The sequence below is a fragment of the Equus caballus genome, chromosome 1 (assembly GCF_041296265.1).
Source record: "Equus caballus isolate H_3958 breed thoroughbred chromosome 1, TB-T2T, whole genome shotgun sequence".
NCBI lineage: Eukaryota > Metazoa > Chordata > Mammalia > Perissodactyla > Equidae > Equus > Equus caballus.
Window position 1 is genome coordinate 179479776 of NC_091684.1, and position 25109 is coordinate 179504884.

At 34.3% G+C, this 25109-nt stretch overlaps 1 long non-coding RNA gene across 1 annotated transcript; it reads left to right on the forward strand.

The window, feature by feature from the left end:
* Positions 1-2126: 2126 nt before the first annotated feature.
* Positions 2127-24902, forward strand: LOC138917882 (uncharacterized). The gene is made up of 2 exons (XR_011426487.1): positions 2127-2215; positions 24312-24902. It is a non-coding gene; the product is annotated as an uncharacterized lncRNA (long non-coding RNA).
* The last annotated feature ends 207 nt before the right edge of the window (positions 24903-25109 follow it).

Consider the following 25109-nt stretch of genomic DNA (forward strand, 5'->3'; position numbering starts at 1 on the left):
GATTCCTTTGCTTTATCTTCCTTTGACAACCCTCTTCCTATCTTAGGGAGATAATTCTCAGATTTTATGTGAATCCAGTTCAGCACAGGTACTTGATGGTTCTACATTCTCCATGATTGCTCCCTGGGAGGCTTTCCTTAAAGAAGCCTGGAGTGGGGCCTGGTAGTATATAAATATTTATATCCTGCATCTCTGGTGATACTGCTCTTATAAAAGCATTGACCAACATTTGAAAAATGAATCTTAGAGGAAATGATGGATTATAGTTCATAATTTAAAGAAAGTCTTGCTGTACCTTGGTGACTGATTTTACCTAAAAACAAGAGAAGCTTCTGTCGTCCCCACTAAACACTGTGTCAGTCCTAGTCAGAAACCATTCCCTTGTTTAAAAGTTATTGCAAATTGAATTTCTCTCTATTCTGTAAATATAACCACAAAGCAATTCTGTATAATCACAACATCCAGAGGGCTAAAGTATTTATCCAGGTTATTGAGGTGGCATTGTATTTTACAAGACTCTCCAAAAGGTAATATACCATTCAATAGGTAGCACGTAGAACCATGTCTGTGCCGCTTGCAAGGTATGTTTGCATGCATGCGTGCCTATGTGTGTGTGTGTATACATACTGCTAATTTTGCCTTATGTAAGGTGCATGAACATAGTACTACTTCAGTAGTGCATAGTAGTTATGAGTGGCTTCTCTCATATCAGACTCCCTGTATGTCTCTTTGTTCTACTGCTTATAAAATTTGTAAACTTGAGCAAATTATTTCATATCTCTCTATCCCATTTTCTTCATCTTTCAAAATGCAGAAAATGATAGCTTCCTAGTGTTTTTATAAACATTTCATGAGATTATACAGATAAAGCAAGGCTTCAAACACTGGTAGATAATACTATCGGCAGAGGGGACATAAAGATCAAAGCATAAAATTTCTGTCTTCCATAACCTAAATCTAGATTTGCTTCTAGAAACTGAAAAGAAAGAAGTTAGAGGCATATCTTAGGGGAAAAAAATAAATTATATAATTGATAGAAGATGGCAATATTTAAACCTCTTTTCATGTGCTAGCTGCTAGCAGTCCTCCTCCCAAATACTTTTCCTTTAAAACAAGTGTTTTAACAAAGCAATGTGAACTCATGAAGTACTCAAAAGTCGAAAGTTTGAAGGCTACTAGCGCCACTGGCTGAAAGGCGAGAAGCGTTCACATGACCGTTTTAGTGGTGTTTACATTTAAGTATTTTGGCTTTTAATATCTTTTATCATGCTTTGTATAAACATGGGGCTTAATAGAGAAAGGAGTAAAGGTCGGCACATAAAGGATCGAATTCCTGGCAAACTCCTCGAAGGCAGCACTTGATGAGGGAGGAGAGAGTGGTAAGAATATGCATTTTGTTGTGCTGACTGGCTCACCAAACCAGATGAGGAAAAAAGTGAGAACATAACATTATGCCCAAGCTTGGCTCAGCAACAAAGAGGGAAAACTTGTCAATGTCAAAAAACTAGAAAAAAACAATGATATTAAAGGGGTTCTGAAAGAAGAAGATTGGTATTTCCCATAATATTTTTCTGACAATTTACAGCAAGTTTGGCATACTTTCTTAAAAAAATCACAGCCTGCCCTACCCAGTACTGAATACTTTCCTAAGCCTTTCCTAATAGGGTTAGGAAATTTGTATACAAATACCACCATTTTACAGCTAAAGAAACACAAAGAGAAAGCATGGCAACTTTCTGCCATTTTCAAATTCCTATGAATTTCATGCCTTTGAACATGGATTTCTTCTTCTCAGAAGAATATAGCGGAACAGTTGCACAGTGTTTCTCAGTGGCCTCTGGCCTTTTCCACTTATGCCTTATCTGGAACTCTAAGGCCCTGTGTTAAGGATACTTATCATTTCAATGGGAACTTTTTTTAATGGTAGAAACCACTTTACCTACTGGGCTTTTACTTATAATTCAAGATTTAAGATACACTTCTAATGATTTTGTTCAGTAATAGTTAAAATGATTTTGCTGCCGGCAAATTCACAGTGAATAAGTCAGTCCAATTCACTATGTCTTTTATATCATGTCACAATGGAAAAGAAGTCTTAGGAACCTAGAATTCTAACATTAAGAGAGGTGATTCTTCTCAGTCCCACCACTTGGTGATTAAAGTGAATTTCTTTGAGTTTAAGGAATTTGAGCACCGTGTTGTAGGATGCTTTGAGGTAAAAATCACGAAATCTTGATTTTTTCTTAAGTAATGATCTGATGATATTAATATGGTACACATTCTTCTTGGATTCTGCAGTGCACTCTTGGGACGTTAGCAATCTATGGCCATTGGCAAACCAGAAATAAGAAGCCAGACACAAGAAGACATCAATTTCCTAGGTGACTGGGAGAAGATTTATTAATTAGCTGCAGCTATAACCTTGAGGCAAACTGCTATGAAGGCCAATATATAGTGTCCAAAAGGTAGTCCAAGTAAAGCTTAGCTCAGGACCTTTCCCGTAAAGTGGCATTCCCCTCTTCTCAGTAATCATAGGCTCTCTATGGTCTCATGGTAATGAAAAGGAAAGAAATCCATGTCTTAAAAAACCTCAGGAGATTTGATTCCCATTGACATTAAGAGAACAGTTGATGTGACAGCTCAACTATTTCACAAAAATAATAACATCTATATCCTAAAAAAGGAAGCCAAACAAAGGATGTAGGATTTCATTGTAAAGAAGAACAATAGCTATAAATATCAAAACTCTATCATCATGGTAAAATGGTAGATTTTTATTCTTTGTTCTAAATGGCAAATATAACAGTATGGTATAGCCCTCTTTTTAGGTCTGCTAACATGGATAATACTAAGTTTGAGGTAGAAAGAATGCTATCCTAGGAGTTCTAGGTGGAATTATTAGTCATTCCAAATATGGAGGGACACTTCAAGTGGGTCGTATTACAAGGAGCAGATACAGGTATGGAATACAGATATGGATAATACTGTGATGGCTGGTCTCTAGTTTGTGGATTTCCAAATCATTGGAACAGTCCTAATTCTAGAAGCATGCTGGAGTATTGAGCACATAAACAGAGTAATAAAAGGCGTTTGGGGTTTGGAAGGAGGACTTAATGGAGACACTGCAGGAGGCATATGGGTAGCAAACAATCGTGACTGAGCAACCCAATATGATTTTCACTGAATATCATCCATTTTAAATTTGTGTAGATGCTGAGCAGAAACTAATGATCTGTGTTGGGTGTAGGAATGATGGTTGTAGGAAATGCTAAACTTCTGAGTGGTTTCCTACTAGATTTGTTTGAGAGGAAATGCCCAAGTCCCAAGAAATTGGATTGGAGCTAACATAATGAAAAAGTCATTTGTTTTCAGATGGACTGTAAAAATATGTCAAATACTAAATTATAATAAGCACTGCCACCTTTTCTCAGTGGCACAGCATGCATGCCTACTCGTTCAAGGTTAGCTTTCTATCCATTATATATGTTACCTTAGCTATTAGGGGGAAGAGACTTTGCTGGTTGGCCTTGCTCTGTGCAGAGTACAAAATTACATTGTGGAAATACCTATTCTCCCCTAGAGGGAACTTTTAGGGTGAACTAGCTCTTAGACATGGTAGAAGATTAACTCCCTTTTGGTTTGCTTTCTGGTACAGGTTTTAAACCCTTCCCTGCTTGTTTATGTCAACTTTTCTGAGTCTTTATCGAATCAAAGCACAAAAACCTTGAGTCAAGATCTCAAAGTTACAATTCCATCTTTTCAATAACTCGTTATGTAAATTTAGTAATTCATTTTTTCATGACTCCCACTCTCATCTTAGAAGAGGAAATAATAACTGTCATTCACCTCCTTTCCTACTGACATTGCAAAGAAGTAATTATTAATTACTACCGAGCAATTCCCAAACGTGAAGCATTAGATGATCTTTAAAATAAAAGCCTTTTTCATGATACAATTTATACTATTTCTGTTTGGTAGAAATGTTTATTTGTTTATAATATAGTTTTAAAGAATATGAACTATTTTACAGGGGAAAAATAAACATCATCACCAAAGAAATAGTTAAAAGCTTCCAGCTAGAGTTTTCATTTTTATCCCTTTGTGTATAGATTTTATGCAATAGTCCATACTTTCATTTAGTGATTTTCATAACATTGACACCTAAATGAAAGGAGTTAGAACTCAAATCTTGTGCATATTTGACAAGCTTTAACAGAATTGTTTGCAAAATTCTATTGAAATCCCTTCTTTCATTTATCTTTGTTAGCACAAGCCTCACAAATCAGTAGTATGGAATTCTTGTATAATTTACTCTAAGAGAATTAAGTGGGCAGGTGTTCAGAGAATAGCCTATTTTTCTAAGTAAATAACATCTTTTGGAAGAAAATATATTATTTTTATTACCTAATGAAAGAAACTTCAATTAGTTTGATTCACTTCTAAAAGAACAAACACAAAATGTATGGCAAAGAAGGAGAAACAAAAATGCAATTAGTTGCCAGTAATCTCATGAACTGAAATTAGTAGACAAGCTAAAATTACTTGAACAGCTATGACAAGGAGTTTTAGAGTTTCGACACTTCTTAGGGTTGCTATATTAAACAAGAGCATGCACACAATCAACTATATTTCACAGATTTTGATCAGTGGACACTCTTTTCCTTGCTGTGCACAACGAATCCGTAATGCAAACGTTCACAATTTAGAGAGTGGAGGGAAACTTGGGGAAGATAGCATTGTAAAAACTGCAGGTGTTTCTGCTCTCTGCTTGCTAGACTGGGCCTCTGGTAAACTTTCCTAGACAAATGAGTTTCAAGTGCATTTTGAAAGGTCTATACAGAAAGAAATTTAGTACTTTCCATTTTAATGGCTTTCAGTCCTGATGGAAGTTCTTTCTTTTAGCCAACCTAAATGCTTTATACAACATTTCAAGCTCACTTATTCTTGTCGTGCCCTCTGTGGCATCAGAGTACCGATCAGCACCTTCTATGTAATAATCTTTCATGTAATTGAAAACCAACTTGTTTCCCCAGCCTATTTTCCCACTTAAATAATATTAGTTCCCTTAACCTTTCCTCTGAGATTCTATTTTCCAAGCTATTAATCATGTTTATTGCTTGTCCTTAAACCTTCTTCAAGTTTTCCAAGGTCTTTTTAACTTAGTGAGTCCCCGCTTGTACACAGCACTGTGATTATGCTAGGAGAATTACTTCTCACATTGTATGCATTGTTCTTCTGTTTCTGGGTCCAGGGAGTTCCAATTGCTAATTTACCTTTGAAATGAGACTCTCATACTGTTGTAGTTGTTGTTGTTGCCTTACTCTCACCAAATGCATCCTCTTCCAAATAATGATCCAAGAGTTTACTTCTAAGAACACTACATCTGCATTTGTCTAATCCTGAACATTTTATTTGCGAAAAACATTTTTAATTTGATATTTCTTGTTCAAAATGGGATCTTTCTACCCACTTCACCTACCTTAGTATTGGGTGTTTGCTGTTTTTCAGATTACACTATGTGTTTGAGAGTTTAAAATACACATACAATTTTATATGACAAGAGACAGTGGCATCAGGTTAAAAGCAAACTAACTTTTCTTTGTTTGGAAACTTTCTATTTCATGGGTCATTCAGATTTTATGTGTGATTCATTTTAAAATGAAATAAAATTTAAAACAGTATGTGTTCCTTGCATAGCTATGATTCCCAAAATGTTTTTCATTTCCCATTTTGTCATTGCCACCTTCCACAAAATTATTTCCTACAAATTTCTTAGTTGTATTTTAGACTTTCTTCGCTCCCACAATGGAGCACATTTAGTTCCCAGTACTACTTAGAATACTTAGCACACTGATTCCAATCTTCCTTACATTCTTCTCTCTAATTTTTCTACACAAGAGAAATATAAAATATAACTTCATTTCATTTTCCTCTCATATGATTTCCTTCATACGATTCTGCAGATATTTTTTACCGTGCCGCACTTTCCAGTTTTCAGCCAATTTCATATACTATAAAAATGTATATGCATTAAACTAATATATGGTAAATGATTTTTTCCGTATCAATATATTTTAAAAGCTGAATAGACCATCCATGCATTTTACAAACTCATCTACATAGTGCAATGTATCATTTAAGGATGAGCTGCATATTGTTAAATTTTTCTGTACTGAATTCTGAAACTAGTTTAAAAAATCCATTTGCTTGGAGTGAAAAAAAGTTATCACCTTGTAAAAACAGAAGAGTTAAAATGACGAGGTAGGGTTCCTTCCTTGCCATAGACAAAAATCTACTGAGATTGTGATTCCTTAAGCTAAGATCTCATCTATTTTCCTAAAGAAGAAATAGATTAATTAAGGCTTTATTGCTTATTCCTCACCTTTTTTACTCATTCTCAACAGTGCAAACATTTTGGATTTTTATGTAAGCTAGAGATTCCTCTGAGTCTCTTTCCAATTCTGCTGAATCTTACAATTCTTGCTTTGACTTTAGATTATAAATTGATCCCATCTTTATGTGCCTGTTGTTTAGATCATTTTGTTTCAACTTGCTTCCCAAAAATCAGTAAGGGTATATGAAACTCCTAAAACCTAAATACAAAAAGATAAAATCATATGCTAGGGGCCACAATTTGCATGTTAATTTAATCTTCACAATAATTGTTGATATTAAGCAGTTAAGCATAATGTTTAAACAGATTAACTCATGCATACTCACAACAAGCCACAATTAGTTAGTACTATCATCATCTGTGTTTCACTGAGACATGAAGTGGTCCCATCTCTTGCCTGTTTATAAAGGTGACAAGTGGTGAAGCTGGCATTTCATCTCAGGCACTGAAACACCAGAGCCCATGTGCTTCTTGATAACCCCCCCAGCAGGGCACAATTGGCATTTAGAATGCATTTGATATCAGAAGGCATGCCTAACTGATCCATGATCAACCATTCAATGACTTGTTAATTCTCTTTGGGGAGAAAAGAAATGAAAGTCTTCATCAGTGTTTTTCTGCTACACTTATTTGTCAGTTTTCTAAGCGACTTATTGTATCATTAGTTTCCAAAATATGGCCACTCAGTGTTTACATTCCTTTTTAATTGGTCCCACAATAATGATGCATTAGAAAGGTTTGACCTCCATTTAAAAATAAGACTAATTGATACATTACATTTCTAAACTATATATCATTTTGCAAAGTAATAGTGTAAAATGTATGGCTTTGAAAATAATCAAATATGCATTATATATTATAATTTTAGTTATTTATCAGAAACTTTAAAATGAAATCTCTTATGTTGAATATTTTTAATAAACTATTTTATAGTTAAAAACTCCTGAGAGTATTCTAATACTATGTTATAGTTCCAAAACTTTCTACCTTGCTTTTGTCAAAGATTTTATTCCTTTCCATTCCAAATCTAAGACCAAGCTAAACCAGTCCTGGCACCAGTATTTACGTTATCACTCTTCATTTCCAGATGAATTATACCTATGTACGTGGGGGAAATGCATGAACTTTCAGTCAATCTTTTAATTTAGACGATTTGTATAGGGATTGCTTCAGGATTTGACGTGCATTGGCAAACCTATAATGAAGCAAACAGAGGTAAATAATGTAATCAGAACAGCAGCTGGGGTTCGGGTATGCCAAGAGTCAACTTGGAGCTGCCTAGGCAGCTGGGGCAGGTGTTAGTGATCTAAATGAGGTTGGTGGAAAGACTGTTATTTCTTTACAATAGTTCTGGCAACTAGACCTATATTCCTGCCATTCCAGCCATGGTTCCCACTTTGTTTTCTGCAGTTTTCCAGCAGGTTTTTAAAAGTTTTATATTACCCCCAACAGCTTTACTACCACCTCTCTCTCCAGGCTAGATGAAGAAGTAATGTACAAAATTGTAGTACTTGATTGTGCAGTATACGTTAGACACATAACCATAATTTAAACATCCTGTCAGTAGTTCTTTTATTAACAAAGTGACCCCAGCCATAACTGCAAACTCTACTCTGTTTTGCAATAAAAGGGATGTATTATCTTTTTCTCAAACCACTAAATCAACAAAATTGATGGAGTGCCTACCATATATAAGACATTTTTATGATAACTATTTAGAAGTAGTTTTCCTATCTTTAAGGTGCTTAAAGACATTTGGGGGAGCAGGCTATAAACTATGAAATAGATGGTGGCAGTTGACCAGTGCCAAATTAATGGTATAGATATCAAGTGCTATAGGATTTTCAAGGTGAGATAAAGTATACAGAAAATTCACATAAATGGACTCTGTGGGCTTGGTAAGGCATAAAGATAATTAGAATTTAGAAAAAATCAAAAGAGGTATAAACATAGTGTAGAACTGGCATCTATTCAAGTTTATCTGTAACAGATGGCCTGTATATGAGAACAATGGGAGATAATGTGGGGAAAGCAATGAAGCAGTTGTGATGACAGGGTACCCATAATTATAGTAACAATAATAATGATATTAAAATAGTTAAACTGTGGGTACTTACTATGAGCTAAACACTATGTACTTTCTTTGTGCTAAATAGCATCTAGTTTAATCTGCAGAATAAAATCATATGGCAGGTACCATGATTTTCTAAATCTTATGTATAAGGATATGGAGGCTTAGAAAGAATAAGTACTTGCATAAGACGTGTTTCCTTAGTGGTGAAGCCAGGGCTTGAATGAAGATCTCTCTGATGTGAAAGTCTTTTCATTTAGCAAGGGCTCACTTCCTAGTCAGAGGAACAACTTAAGGTACAGAAACATAAGGACACAGCGAGGACAAAAGGAAATTCTTTAAGAGGATTAATTTGTCATATAGATAGATAGATAGAGATACATATGTTTCAGATTGATAGAAACTGCCATGCGTCACTAGACGATGGGCATACATTCTGAGAAATGCATCGTTAAGTGATTTTGTCGTTGTGCGAACAGCGAAGAGTGTACTGAAGGGGAAGAAAATTTGCCCTCCCAAAATGTGTCTCTCAATGTGAGGATTATTTTAGGCTGATTATTTTTGAGAAACAAAAGACAGAAAGTTTTTCTTGTTACCTCCCCTTTAACTGCCAAAAAGAGTTCTGATAAAAAGATCTGTCTCAGGAAACAAGCTATCACATTAGCATGACATGAACTAGGTGGTAGTCAGGGAGGAACCCAGAAAAGCCTGTTTGCTGGGCTCTCCTCTGTGTTCTTGCATTTCTGTGTGGCCAAACACACACGTATTTTCCAAACTTTTGTTCCTTTTCACCTACCTGTGACCTGCCTTTCTTCCCTTTGAAGTCCCTGATTATCTCCAACTCCAACATCTTTGTGTTTGCTTTAGCTGAGGATAATATTTAAGGTGAGGGCTTTGGCCATTTTGGCAAGTTATGCAGTTTTCCTGGGTTTCTCCCATGTATACATGTTATTAAACTTTTGTTTGTTCTTCTGTTAATCTGCCACATGCCAATCTAATTCCTAGACCAGCCAGAAGAACCTAGAAGGGCAGAGGAAAATTTTCTTCCTCCCCTACAGTACTGATATAAACCTAGATGGTATAGCCTACTACACACCTAGGCTATATGGTGCTAATCTTATGGGATCATCATCTTATATATGGTCACTTGTTGACCAAAATGTCATTAGGCGATGCATGACTGTGTATCTCAGATATATATTGGAGGGAGAAGATACAAAAAGCCATTTGGAGTACCTTGGACTCTCTCACCTCTTTTTCTGCCACTTTCCCCTTACGGCTCACTCTGGCCTTCTTGTTCCTCCCCAGATATGGCAGACACCTTAAGGCCACTATAATCGTTGTTCTCCTGCCTGAGATGTACACGTTTTCCTCTCTTCCTCTGGGTGTACATGTGGTCCTCTTTCTATGTCTTATGAGATTTTGCTAAAATGTTACTTCTCAATGGGGCCTCTCTTGACAATTCTATTAAATTGGACATTTCTGATCACTCTTACGTTACTCTGATTTTTCCTTCTTTTGCATAGCACTTTTAACTTTTTAATATAGTCTATAATTTTGTTACTTATTATGTATATTGCTAATTGTCTCTCTCTCTCCTTTCTAAAATATAAACTCCATGAGATCAAGGATCTTTTCTGTTTTATTCACTGATATATCCAAGAGTCTAGAAAAGACTCAAACGCATACAGATACTCAATAAATACCTTTTGAGTGAATGACTATATGACTAAAATTGGTTACAAATAAAAAATGCCCACTCTAAAAAATTTAGAGAATATACAAAGCGTAATAAAACATTTAAAACAACTATGGTCTCACCAATGATAGATACTATTAACATTATCATAATTTAATGCATTAATATCTTTTTATTACTAAAAATTAGTTCTGAATCTATTCACTTTCAAGAATGTTAGACAGCAAAAATAACTTGATGTCATCAAGATCATTTTTGAGATTCTTTCATTTGGAAGGAATATTTATTAATATTCATTTTAGTTATTCAAAGATCAATATGACTTTTGCTTTTTCATAATTTAAATATATTTTACAATATTTATGCCTTTAATTTTGAATTCAGAATACAATTATAGGTATGTTGATGAGTAAGATTTTTGCATTAAAGATGAAAGCAAGATTTAATAATATTATCCAATGGTTTATAATCCCAAATGTGATTTCAGAGTAAAAGGTTTCGATGAGGTGAGACAGTAAAGATGAATGTAGAAATGATACTACTGAGAAAACACTAAGTGTCCAGATTGCTAAACCACTCAAATGAAAGCCTTTCAATATTTCCATTGCAATATTTATTTACCTTTAATATAGCATTCATCACCTTGAACAACATTTCTTATTTACATATCTCTCTGTCAAGTATTATTTCTCTCTAAATCATTCTCCTTATTGAAAGGAGTGATATACCTGATATATCTTAAAACCAAATGTGTGACTTCCATGTGTATATAAGCACTTACAATTTAAAGTAAAAGCCTAAATAGTAATAAAATATAAGAAATGTAATTTTATGTAAAAACTAAAATATTACAAACATCAGTGCTATAATTAAAGTAGCCAGGATGCTTCTGTAGATTGAAACACAGAGAACGTATTTTAGATTATGTGATCGGGTACAGCCTCTCTGAGCAGGTGAAATTCTAGCTGAGAACTGAAGGATGAGGAGAAATCAGTCAGACAAAGAGTCTACAGAAGAGATTTCTAAGCCAACAGATTTTTAAGTGAAGAGCCTTGAGATGGGAAAGGCAGTCCACAAAATGCAACTGGAGCTCGCTGAGCAAAACAGCAATGTGAGTTGAGATTGGCCAGGGAGATGGTGACGGGAGGTGGCAAGAGAGATCAAGGTGATGACAGAGATTCATAATTTCTAGTAATGAGTTTGAATTTTACTCTCTGTGAAATTAGAAATCCAAGGATGATTTTAATCTAAGGTGTTACCTTTTCTAACTTAGGTTTCCAAAATCTAATCTAACTATTGAGTGTTACTGGACTGTGGAGAGGAGTGGCTGGGGCTGTATATACCAGATTAGAAGCTATACCTTACAGTTAACAATACTCCATGATATACTTGAAAGTTACTAAGAGCGTAAATCTTAAATGTTCTCACTGCACACAGAAAACTGGTGATTATGTGAGTATGTGAGATGATGGATGTGTTAACTACCCTTATTGTGGTAATCATTTTACAATATATATGTGTATCAAGTCATCACGTTTTATACCTTAAATTTACACAGTGTAATATGTCAATTATATTTCAATAAAGCTGGAAAAAAAGAAAGAAGGATGGAGAGCAGAGTGGCATGAGTGAGCCAACCAGATGGTTTAACTGAGATTTTGAATCTTGAGACCAAAGTTGAGGGAGGTGACATATTTTACCTAATTCCTGATACCTCACTATTCATTTAAATGTTTTGGGACTCAGTATATTTTCATAATTATTAAGTTTACACTATGTGAAGACATAATGTTGACAATTCTGTACAACGATGAATAGCAGTCTTTTAGATCAACTCTGTGTTTTTAGGTAATTAATTAGAGTTTTCTTGAAATGGCTTCCCCATTTGTGAGTCAATTAATTCATCTTTCATTTGGCAAAATTATGTCTTCCAAGACATTCTTCTGTAAGTGTATATGATTACATTATTGAAGCATTAAATAGTTTAAAAATATTTTCTATTTCCTTCACACACGAAAATAAACTTAATCGAGTAAAGAGTCATCAGCATGTGTCTTTTTCCCCACGCTTGTCAAAGTTGATCTATTGGCTTCTGGTGTTGTTGAGCTGATGTTGAGAACTGCAAAATAATTCCAGTTATTTGTTTTCTTTGTGGGAGACCTATTTTTCTGCCTAGATCCTTGTAGGTTTTCTTTTTCTTTTTCTTTTTCTTTGAAGTGCAGTAACTTTACAAGGATAAGTCGTACTGTGCTCTTATATGTTAAAGTTTTATAGGTCAAGGGGCTGTTTTCTTTGGCACGTTAAGAACAACTTGCTTTTCCAAAGTTTCTTTTATTATGCCAGAGAAGTATTTTGCTTTAGTTTAAATTTGTTTGAACTAAGCAATGACAGCTATTTAAACAAATTATTCCAATGTTTTGCATGGCATCCTGGACATTTTCACTAGGATCAAAATAGTACTTTTCATTATCCATTGTTCAATTTTAAAATGTAAATTTATAAATAACTATAAAAACTAGGTATCTTACATCCTTCCAAAAATAAAGAATAGCAATGTTCAGATCATTCTATGAGTAAATGATTTCAAATGAGTGAAAGAAAATTCATAAAATGGCAAAATGAAAAAGTTACTTAGCTAAGAAGTTACAAATAATTGTGTGTATATATCTCTGTCCAAATGATTTTTGAGGGTTATTTTACAATAACTTGTATTTTCCAAATTTTGGTTAATAAATATACATTTTATTTATGATTAGAAAACATAAAACTCATCTCAAATGTCACAAGATTGTCCTTGAGGAAATTTGGTTATTTATAATTTTTGGCAACATTTCGCCTGTTTTTGAAAACCATAAGTTTTGTGACAGCCATGAAATTAGGCACTGGCTCACTAATCCCCCTATCTAAGTCATAAATATTAGACAATTAGTCCAAATGAAATGAAATAAACTAGTATTTTCTAATTCCATTTTTGTTATGTTTCCATGGAAATCAGTGGCTCAGTCTATATGAGTGTTTAAAAATAAACTGGAATCAGTGATCTGATGCTTAAAACATTTACTGGATATCAATTATATGCTAATTATAGACAGAAATGTACATTTCCCTTTGTACTAATGTCCCTGAGAAGAAAATCTAGTTAGCTAGTAGCTAGAATGGATTGGTAGGTAGGAGATTATAAATCCTTTTGTGAGGTCTTAATTGGAACCTTAGTAATCAAGTTCACTGCTCAAAAATTATTAACAAATAGAAATTCTCCTTTCCAAAATGTCCATTTGGAGTTATGAATACACTTTTGAGTTATGAGTGCTCACAAAATGTTTCACCAAAATATGTGTAACAATACTTCCATGTACTTAACTCATGTGTACTGGGAGAAATTTTCTCTGGCTAAGGTTTCAGGCAGATGCTGTAATTTGTTTGTGAAATTATATCAGTAAGGATTATATTCAGCTATGGTGAGAGGAACGAAAATAACTGTGATTAAAAGAATATAGAGAAGTTTATTTCTTTCTCAAATAAAAGGCCAGAGCAATGAAGTCCAGTTTTCTGTAGTGGTACTTACTCAAGCTTCTTTTATCTGTGCTCTGCTACACATGTGTTTAATTTCTAGGGTCGTTTCATGGTCCAAGGTGGTAGTTTCAGCTCTGACATCACATATGAATTTCATGAGCAAGAAGCATAACACTTATGTTTATCTCCCCCTGGCCTGAGTGTGGTCACTTTTCCATATCTAGTTGCAAAGTACAGGAGGAAATGCAATCTTTAGGCTAAATGGAATGTATCCTACCAAAATTGTAGGTTGTATTTCTAAAGAATTTGAGCAATTGATATTGGGGAGCAAATATTCTCTGGCAGAGACCATTGTTAGGCACACATGGAATTTGGAACCACCTTTTTTCTATATGCATGGAACACTTGCCAAATTAAAAAATCTATAAAGGAGTTCACCCTGGTTTTTCCCTTTTGCTTCTAAATCTTATTTTCAGCACAGGTGAGTAGTCATGTTAAAACACAAGGTAAAGCATAACATTACTCTTCCCATAAACTTCCAGCGGCTCTCATCTCATCATCATCAGAGTGAAATCCATTCTTCACCAAGTCACTTAAGGCCCTCAGTGATGCTGGCCCTGCCTAATTCTTCACCTCCTACTTCTTAATCCCCTGATCACCATTTTTTTAGCTACCTCAACTCCTTTGTATTTCCCCAGTAAGCTGTAGGGGACTGGAATTGCCTGCCCCAAGACAGCTCTCTTTGGCATGAAGATTATTTTGGGCTGGTTACTTTTAAAAACTGCAGACATTAGAGAAACTCTGAAAAGTAGAATTTAACCCTTTGTAAAGAGATGTTTACATTTGTAAAGGAAATCTCCATCTGTAAAGGTGTCTCCCTCTATGTACCAGGAAGAAGAGGGGATAATCTTATCTCTAGAAACTCTTATCAATGCAGAAGGTAAGGACTTCAATCTGCATAATAACCTTACTCTTGTTTACTGTGCTTTTCTGGTAATCTCCCATGATGGACTTCCCCCCCACCCCTACATCCTCCTTTGTCTTTAGCTGAGGAGGGTATTTAAGATGAGAACTTCCGCCAGTTTGGTGAGTTACTCAGTTTTTCTGGGTCTCTCCCATGTATACATGTTACAAAGTTTTGTTTGATTTTCTCCTGTTATTCTGTCACATGCCGATTTAATTCATTGTCCAGACAGAAGGACCCAGAGTGGGTAGAGGAAATGTCCTCCTCCCCTACAAAGCCAAGCAGGCATCCAAATTAAGGCATTTTCATGCCTTGAGAGATACTTTCTTTGACTATTCAGTCATTCTCAATCAGGCTCTACTTCATTTTTCTTCATAGAAATATCACCTCCTAAAATATTAAGTATGAATTTATTTTCACCTCATCCCCCTAGAATGTGAACTTCCTGAGAGCAGGGTTTTTATTTTGTTTGTTGTTGGTTTGTTCCTACTCCAATTTCTTAGTTCTTTAAATAATTTCCATCCTTTTACTTATTCTCCTAATCAGATGAATGATTAATATTTATTTTTTAAAAATATAACTGTTTTTCAACATTGAGGTGTAGTTTTCCTCAACCATGGCACCTTACTTTCTCTCTTAAAAGAAGGTCATGATCTCTATAATGATTTTACTCTCCTTCCATTCACTAGTTTTCCTCTCCTTTTTCTACGATAGCTTTAGAGTACATTTACTTAACTTCCTCCCTCTCAACCTTCATTTCCTACCTTTTTTTCTTTCCTGATCATTGGTGTCTAATAGAAATTCTCTTAATCTCTGACTCTTCTAATTCAGGAAACTTTCTTTAATGTTGATATTACATGTTCCTAAACAGGCTATCTTTATCCACAAAATACCTATACATCAAGCTTCCCTTCTTACCATCATTTCCTCTGCTGTTCATCTTTCCCCCTATTGAGGTCTCTGTTTCAGTTTCTTCATTATTTTGGGTGAAATCTTTCTTCAAGTACTTGAGTAATAATATTTCACAGTTTTTAAAGAGCCTCATATATCTTCATTTTTTTCCTCCCATGACAGATATGGTATTGTTGGAGTAAAGTCTTTTTCTCTGTAGTTTTCTTGTTTCTATTTTCTCTCTTAACTTCTTGTTTTCTACCTTCTATTTTTGGAAATGAGAAGTTCAATGCTAGATTTTTTTATAGCTCCTTGAATTTGAGACCTGTGTTTTAAATATCAATAAGACTGGAATCGCCCATTTGGTGAAAGGCAAAAAACTAATGTCTCTCTCTTGATGTTTTTCAATGCCAAGGACACAAACACACTCATTCCTGTTGAAGTTCTCTTTAGACTTAAGTCCTCAGACCCTTGACAGCCAAGCTCTTCCTTGGATATCTTGCCCCCTGCTCTGCCCTTGCTTTCTACTGATTTTTTTCCCCAAGACTACTGAGGAGGGAGCCCTTTGAAAATTTAACAAAGTTATTGCCACTCCCGGTTGTTTTCCAGTTTTAGCAGAATCCTAAGTAGAGGCAAGTAAATTGTAGTTGAAATGGGAAGGTAAAGAAGATATACTGAGGTTGCCATATTCCCAGAATCCCTCAGGAGAAAATGATCTCTTATTAACAGCACGATGTTGGGATTAAACAAGCTGTGGCTTTTCTCTCCTCATACAGATTTGTAAACAAAACAGTAAATTATAGTGTTTATACTGAGAATGTTCATCACTTGAAAAAGTGATTGAATTATTAACTACGGAAGTAATTTATTCTATACAATAAGGCTGTTCTTGGAATAGTGAAAATGATTAAATTTTAGCTCAAAGTGAAGATAGAACAAAAATAGATTTAATTATTAAACATTGAGAGGGTACACTGATGTTATTATAAATCACAATGACTTTTACAAGTGAACTTTTGAGCAAAGAAAGGTTAACCTAATTATTCTGTTCTGGCAAGATTTTTTTTTTGGTCTGAAAAAAGGAGCTTACTAGGAAATCTAATTAAGAAAATTTCATGGATTTCAGAGAAAGATGGTAGCATACGAATAGACTTACAAAGATATACCTTAAAAATCTGGCCTAATGATCAAAGAAAGGCAAGGAGGCCTAAAATTAATTTAACATCATTGAAACTAATATCTCTTTCTAATGATGAGATTGAATCTCATGAAATTGCTTATATTCAACCATTTTTGACCTACAAAAATGGCAGTTTCATATGGTTCAACTTAATATAAAACACATCCTTAGGGAAAATTCTGCATACACTCTATAGCTTGATCACATATAATGAAAGAAACCCAAAACTCATGTTATAAAGAGGATTATGCATTGTTGTAGGAAGTTAAAAGCATTTAATGAGTAACACCAGGTTCTTCATGACACAAATATCCTATTGCAATTTCTTAAGTTGAATTAAACAGTCAGTTGGCTAGATTACTTGTTCAAAACGATTTTCTTTTTTCAGAAAGAGTTATATGCATGTATCTTTTCATAACTCCTGAGTATTTGAGAATATATATTTTATATTTCATTCATACAATGTGAGGAATATTGTTTTTCGTCATAAATATATTGATAATCTTTTTTTATTCTTTAGTGGAAAATTCCACAGACAAGGTAACTCCTTATAGAATTCTTTTTTTAATCCACATAGGTCAGTATATTCATTAGGATGTCTTAATCATTATGCTCTGTAATTTTTCTCATATATTGACTAATTTTTAGGCATTCTATTATTTCAGGAACATTTCATTAAATTTTTGAATGTTTTTTCCTGTACTAAATTTTTTATTTCTTTCAGAAATACTAGTTATCTTTACACTGAATCTTAGTTGTCCCTCCTCTGTAATGACCATCTTCTTACTAAAACCCTTTAATTCTAATGGAAATTTACTGTGATTTTTCTCAAGCTTTTTCAATTATAATTTAAAGAATTTTTTACTGGATAATATCTGCTCTATTGTAGTTTATATTATAACAAAGGAAATTGATACTATTCAAATAATAATGCAAATATATATATTATTACAAACTCTGAAGACAAAGTATGTGGACTTTTAAAGTGTACATGAGAAGAATCTTATATTTTTCAGATGAGATATGAAGACTATTAATAAGAATTTACTAAGCAGAGGTAGTAAAAAGGAAAGAGAGTTCCACACAGTGAAAGAATTGAGTTGAAAGCCCTGACATGGGAAGGATCATTATACATTAGAAAATTCTACTATGAGGCTAGTATAGCTAGTAACAGAGATTGAGTGGGATTTCAGAAACAGAGAGCTGGGAATAATAGAACATTTGCAGTACTGTAAATAAGATTAAATTTTAATCTAAAAACAATGAGAAACAATTTTAATCAGGGTAATAAGCAGATTCTTTTAAATGTATCATTCAAGCTGCAGTATTAAGATTGAATTTGCTAGAGAGGCACAGGTGGATGAGTATTTAAGAGTCTATTGAAGTAGTGAAGTGAGAATCAACAGAATATAGACATAGAGCATAGCATAGAATAGCACTATGATGCTGATGTTATTTTTCCAGAAGAGTTCAGATAATCAAAGTCATAGACAAAGTATATATTTGATTTCATTCATATTTGGAGCACAGATGCACAATTATCATGATAAAACTTATGGAAATGATGTTCCATAGGATCTCATCTGGAAAATAAAGGTAAATTGAGAGAAGGATGTAAACTGACATGAAAAAGGAGAAAATAAAAAACTAGAGCTCTAAATAATTTTCAGCTAACTTATTTAATCATTACCACAACTCTGTAAGGTAAGTACTATTATTATCCTAAATGTATAGATCAGGGAAACAAAGCACAGAGAAGTTAAGTTACTTGTTTCAGCTTGTAATTGTTGAGACAGTGTATGAATCAGACAAAGTACACCGAGGAGAAGGGAGAAAGAAGCAGGATTGAGCACAGATCCTTCCTGGAAGGGGAATATGGGCAGCACATATTCATCTTTGTCAGAAATCACGATACTCTTGGAGTGGCTTTGCTTTTTCCTTGTTACAATTCTAGTAACTTACCTTTTCTCTTATTATGTTTTACTGTGATGCTTATTTTGATTTCTTAATTCATATAGACCATGAACTCTAAAAATACTCTTAGAGATCAAACAGTGTAATAATTTTTTTTCTGTTTTTTTAAAGTAAATCATCTTCCAAGTGGTCTCTTCTTGCTTTTTTTAATAATATGTTTTACATACTATATTCCTCTTCCATTTTTGAATAGATTCTATATTGTGGCTTTTCTCTCAGTTCATCTTTGACTTAAGACTATTTTGTCTAAGCATGGCTGATACCTCCATGAGGTAGCATTCCTGTAGACTATGAAGGATATGGTGCCTCATAACTTATGCAATGAGTGAGCCCTGAATTTGGTCTTCCCATTTTAATATGAGCAATATAAAAGTCTCCTTCCTTATCCCAGCTGACTGGTTTACTTAACTTTAGGGGTTCTTGCCTAATAACTTGATCTACTAAATGGTTTTTTTGCAATGTCATTTAGTGTTTAAGTATACTAAGGAGGAAGTGAGAGTAATGAGCAGTCATAGTCTGAGTGTACAATCTCCACAAGATACTCCTGTTTATCGACTCTCCTGCCTTGGCATGTCTGTTCTTGTGGTAGGAAAGGGATGCCTTCCTTTCATCACTCACATCTGATTCCTTGAATTTTTACCCTTTCTCTGACAAAATGCCAAGAGTAGACTCTAGGTTAGGCCTTTGCAAACATTTGTGGCAAACATTTTATTTCATAGATTTTTCCATATATTTATTTGTTCAGTCCGCTTGGGTTAGCAGTTATAAAGATGGTCGTGAGGATTCTTTTTTCTACCTTTCCAGCCTGCCTTGGTAGTCTTCTATTTTGCCATCTCCTGTATTGAAGTCTCTATTCAAATAAAAAAATACATCAATTAAAATGAAAATGGAAGGATCACTAGGCCTTCACTTCTGCCCTGTCTTCCTTATTATTGAACTTCATTAAAATTTAAAACATTTGCACTTCAAAAGGTGCTATTATTTTCTTTTCCCTAAAAGTACTATTTCCGTCTTTGTACTTCCGTTTATATTAATACCTTAGACTGTGGAGTCCTTTCTTCTTTTCTCAGCTGTAAAATCCTACTTGTTCCTTAATTTTCAAATCAAATGCCATTTTCTCTATGAACACTCTTTTTATTTCCCAATGCAGAATTAAATAATTCTCTTCTTTCCTCCCAAATCCTTAAAATCATCCCTTAACACTGACAACTAGTATAGAACTTATTTCATCCTGCTGCATATGACAGTTATCTTTAAATTACAATCTGGTGACCAAAAAGCATATGATCCCCTTGAGGGCAGAGATCACGTCCTTTGTTATTTTAATTTTCCACAACATTAAGCATATTATTTTGTTCATTGATTTGTTCCTCTTAATAGAAACCAAATAATTAGATCAACATAACCAATACTTCTCTCTTACCTAACCTAATAATAGAGAAAATGTGGGCTGGCCTGGTGGTGCAGTGGTTAAGTTTGCACTTTCTGCTTCGGTGGCCTGGGGTTCACTGGTTCAGATCCCGGGTGCAGACCCTATGCACCACTTGTCAAGCCATGCTGTGACAGGCATCCCACATATAAAGTAGAGGAAGATGGGCATGGATGTTAGCCAGGGCCAGTCTTCCTCAGCAAAAGCGAGGAGGATTGGCAGCATATATTAGTTCAGGGCTAATCTTCCTCAAAATAAAAAAAAAAAATAGAGAAAATGTAAACATCCAGTTTCATAGATATAACTGGAAATAGTATAAAAGCTTCTATGCTGAAAGCATGTTGTGAACCAATCTAAATTTAGATTGTTAAAAATATTTTTGAAATAGATGCTAAATAAAGAGGTTAAAATAGATTAGATAGATAAAATTGTTTCCTATTCAATATACTGCTGGTCATCTGTGTCAAAGCTTACTTTAGGATCCTTTATTTCTTCAAATCACCCTCAATAATCGTCTTCTACACAATGAACCGAATGTTGACACTTTGTAACTTAGTCATCCTTGCACAATGGCACCTTTTACTTTTCATGAGAAAAACATCAAAGACAAGTCTATGCATTATGTGGAATTATAAATTCCAAAAATAAGTAGATTCACTTGTTATTTGAACAGCCAACTAGGATTTACAGAGCATCTACTAGTTAAAATAGTAATCTAATTCTAGGAATGCATTCTAAATAAACAATTTGAGATGTAGACAAAGATTGTCATGTAAGATTGTTCTTGAGATATCACTTATTTTGGTAAAAAATGGATATAACTTAATGGGCCAAATATTTTCTACTGCACCTCCAATTTACTCTCCATCCTTCCTGACCCTGCTTGGTCTTGGGATACTGACTTATATAAGACCTACATCAAAAGGCTCCCTTGGCCTCTGGCTTCAGATTAGATTCAGCCTGTGAGGAAGCCTGGCAGGAGGTACAAGGAAAAGAGGAAGAGGGGTCATGGTATTTATTCTGCAGATTCTTTCCCCATGACCCCTCCTTAGCTGGGTGTGTCTCTCTACAGAAGGTCAATGTTGGTCTCAAGGTGGCCCACTTTTCAGCTCTCTCTCTTCAGGTTTTGCTAACCTCTTTTCCCCTCATCTAGCCCCAGTTCTAGATTTATTGCTTATAATTTCCTTATGCTCCTTCCTTTGTATTAAAGCATTTCTCCAGTTATTCTTAATTGTTTACCATCTCTTTCCTGTAGAGACCCTGACTAAAACAAAATATGAAAACTTTGAGAGTCAGGTCATATTTTTCTATGTTCTCTTTCTCCTGCTTCTATGACCATGGAGATATGTGTCAAATGGATTCTCCAGCAGCCTGGATCCATGACTGACTCCAATGGGAGGAGGAGCCCCTCCTTGTCCTGTATAGGACATACAACTTACACTCAAACAAACCTTTCATAAACCACTGATATTTGGGGTGTTTCTTACTATTGTACAATAACTGAACCTATCGTGACTTATCAACATTCAATTCTCAGGCAGTATTCTAAGTGTGGTAAATAAGATAAAGAACAAACTAAGTTCCTGTTCTCAGGGAGTTTACATTCTACTAGGTGAGAAAGAATTTAAAAATAGAAAGTATAATATCAGTTTGTGAGTAATAAGCGTTATGCTGAAAAATGAGAGTGGAGCTACTATGCATGGGCTACCATTTGTATTAGTTTCCTGGGGCAACCGTACAAAGTTCCACAATTTAGTTGCTTAAACAACAGAGACTTATACTCTCACAGTTCTAGAGGCTATTAGTCCAAAATCAAGGTGTTGGCAGCACCATGCTCCCTCTGAAACTCGTAGGGGAGAATACTTTCTTGCCTCTTCCCAGCTTCTGGTGGCAGCCACCAATCCTTGGCACTCCTTGGCTTGCAGTTGCATCATTCCTGTCTCTGCCCCTGTTGGCACACAGCATTCTCCCTGTGTTTCTATGTCCTCTTCTTATGAGAACGTAAGTCAAACTGGACTAGTAGATGGCTATGTTCCGGTATAACCTCATTTTAATTACATCTGTAATGATCCTATTTCCAAATAAGGTTACATCCTGTGGTACTAGGGGTTAACACTTCAGCGTATATTTTAGGGGGACACGATTCAGTCCATAACACTATTAGAGTCAGTATCTCTGAATGCAACAATGTATCAATAACTTATTGTTCAAATAACTCATATCCCACATTTGAAATATAATGATAAAATTATTTGTAATTTCTAAAGACCTCATTGTTATTGTACGATTAATGCTTACAACAGACTGCTGTTCTTCCGGTTCTCTATAAATCTGATTTTTTTTGTTAAACCCACAATTTCTCTGCCAAACTTTATATGTAGAGAAGTGTCTGGAGAACTTTTATCACACCTAATCTTTTACGCAAATTGAAACCGTAGTAAATAATTCAACTTGCCCTGAGAATTTTTGTTTTAATTTCTTTGGACTATTTCTGTGATTGACAGGATGAAATGTTTAGCTATGAAATAGATCAATACTGCTCATTGTGACATTCATTATCAGGTAATTTTATTTTTATCCTGTCAATTATGTTTTGTTTAGAAACAAAAAATCCATTGAACAATACCGTATATAAATGTTAATACATTCTGAAAGATTAATAATTCTGTTATAATACCATATCTTCTGGATAATAAAACCATATTTAATTGATACCTTTACCTATTAGGAAAGAGCCAAGGTAAGTTCAAAGTTATTAAAAATGCCCTCTACAAAAGAAATAACATGCAAGAAAAAATTAGGAAGTTTATGTATATTTTCAAAAACTAAATTGCATATTATTGTGACAATATGCTTGGCTTATAGTTATTTTATTTGTTTGCTTGTTTTTATTAATTAGTAGGCTTTATTTTTTAGAGTAGCTTTAGGTTACAGAAAAATTGAACAGAAAGGACAGAGTTCTCATATACACTCTCTGTTCTCATCCTCCCTAGTTTCCCTATTATTAACATCTTACATTGATGTGGTGGATTTATTACAACTGATGAGCCAATATTGATACATTATTATTAGCTAAACTCCATAGTGTAGAGTTCACCCTTCATATTATACAGTTTTATGGGTTTTGCCAAATGCATCATGTCATGTATCCACCATAAGAGTATGATATACAATCATTTCAATACCCTGACAATCCACTGTGCTCCACCTATTCATTCCCCATCTCCACCCAACCCCTGGCAACTACTGACTTTTTTTACTTTCTCAATAGTTTTATTCTTTCCAAGTCATATAGTTGGAATCATACAGTATGCACACTTTTCAGACTGGCTTCCTTCACTAAGCAGTATGCATTCAAGGTTCCTCCATGTCTGATCATGACTGAATAGCTTATTTCTTTTTATCCCTGAATGATATTCCATTGCATGGATGCACCCGGAGTTTATCCATTGTTTATCCATTCACCTATTGAAGGACATTTGGGTTGCTTCTAGGTTTTGGCAATTATGCATAAAACTGCAATAAACATTCATGGGCAAGTTTTTATGGTATGGTATGTTTTTTCTTTGTTCTTAAGTAGTACTGTATAAACCAATCCGAAGCTAGCATTGCATTGCTGATGTCAGCTTCTAATCTTAAATGCAATCTATTCTAAAAATTTTTAAAGAGAGGGTTTTTTTACTGTCAATTTTGTAAAATAATACGCTTTGCTGACTTTGACATAATAATGCATTGTAGTTCGTGTTCCATTCCTTGATATGTTCAAGAAATTAGACAGCAACCATACCCTTGGACCAGCATCCAGATTACAAGCAGGAAACAGAGAACAAACGTTCACTGAATATATGCATCATATCAGTAACTGTGCTAAGCATTACAGATCTATAATTTCTTTATACACAGATATGACAAGGAAATTAAGGTAGGGAAAGTAATGAAACAAAACTAATTAGCTCAATTTTTTTTTGAACAATCTATGTTCAAACTCAATTTGCTCTTGCTGAAAAACTGTGATACAGAAACAAAAACAAACCCTTTAGTTAATTCAAAAAAATTAAAATTACATACTAACTATAAACCTTATGAATCATTATGCAGATTGACTGTTTTCTTTAATGGATCAAATCATAATCAAACCATTGCACTACTGATTTCTGTTTCATTTTACTTAATTTTATCTTCCATTTCATTTTTAGTAGAATATTAGCTGGCCAATTGAAATAGAAGGTGAAGAAAAAAAAACAGAGCAGAAGAAATATTTGAAGTAATAATGGATGACAATTTTCCAAAAGTAACAACACACACCAAATACAAATCCAAGGAGCTCAGAGAATACCAAGGAGGATAAATATCAAATTCTACGCTTAGACATATATTATTCAAACTGCAGGAAAGCAAAGACAGAGACATCTTGAAAGGAGGCCAAAGGTGAACAAAACACCTTACCTAGAGAGAAATAAAGACAAGAATTACATGGACTGCTCATCAGAAACTGTGCAAGAAAGAAGAGAGTGGGGTAAAATATTCAAAGAGTTTACAGTAAGGAAAATTATCCAAATCTAGATTTCTGTATTCAGTGAAATTATCCTTCAGTGGTGAAGAAGAAATAAAGACATTTTCAGACAAACTAAAACTAAGGAGCTTCATGGCCTTTTAAGTAATGTTAAAAGAAGTTCTTCAAGGAGAAGAAAAATTATATAGGTAAGAAACTGCATCTGCATAAAGAAAAGAAGTGTATCATAGGAGGAATAAATGAAAAATAAAATCTTTTATTTTCTTACTCTAAATTGATCAACAAAAATGTATTGGGTGATTAAAGCACAAAAATAAATGAAATAAATGTCAACAATGTCATAAAGAATGGGAGGGAGGAATTGGGAATACATACTCTGTTATAAGATACCTACACAATGTATGAAGTGATATTTGTGTTATTTTATTTATTCGAAGTATTATTTGAAGGTGGACTGAGATTAGCTAACAACATATATTGC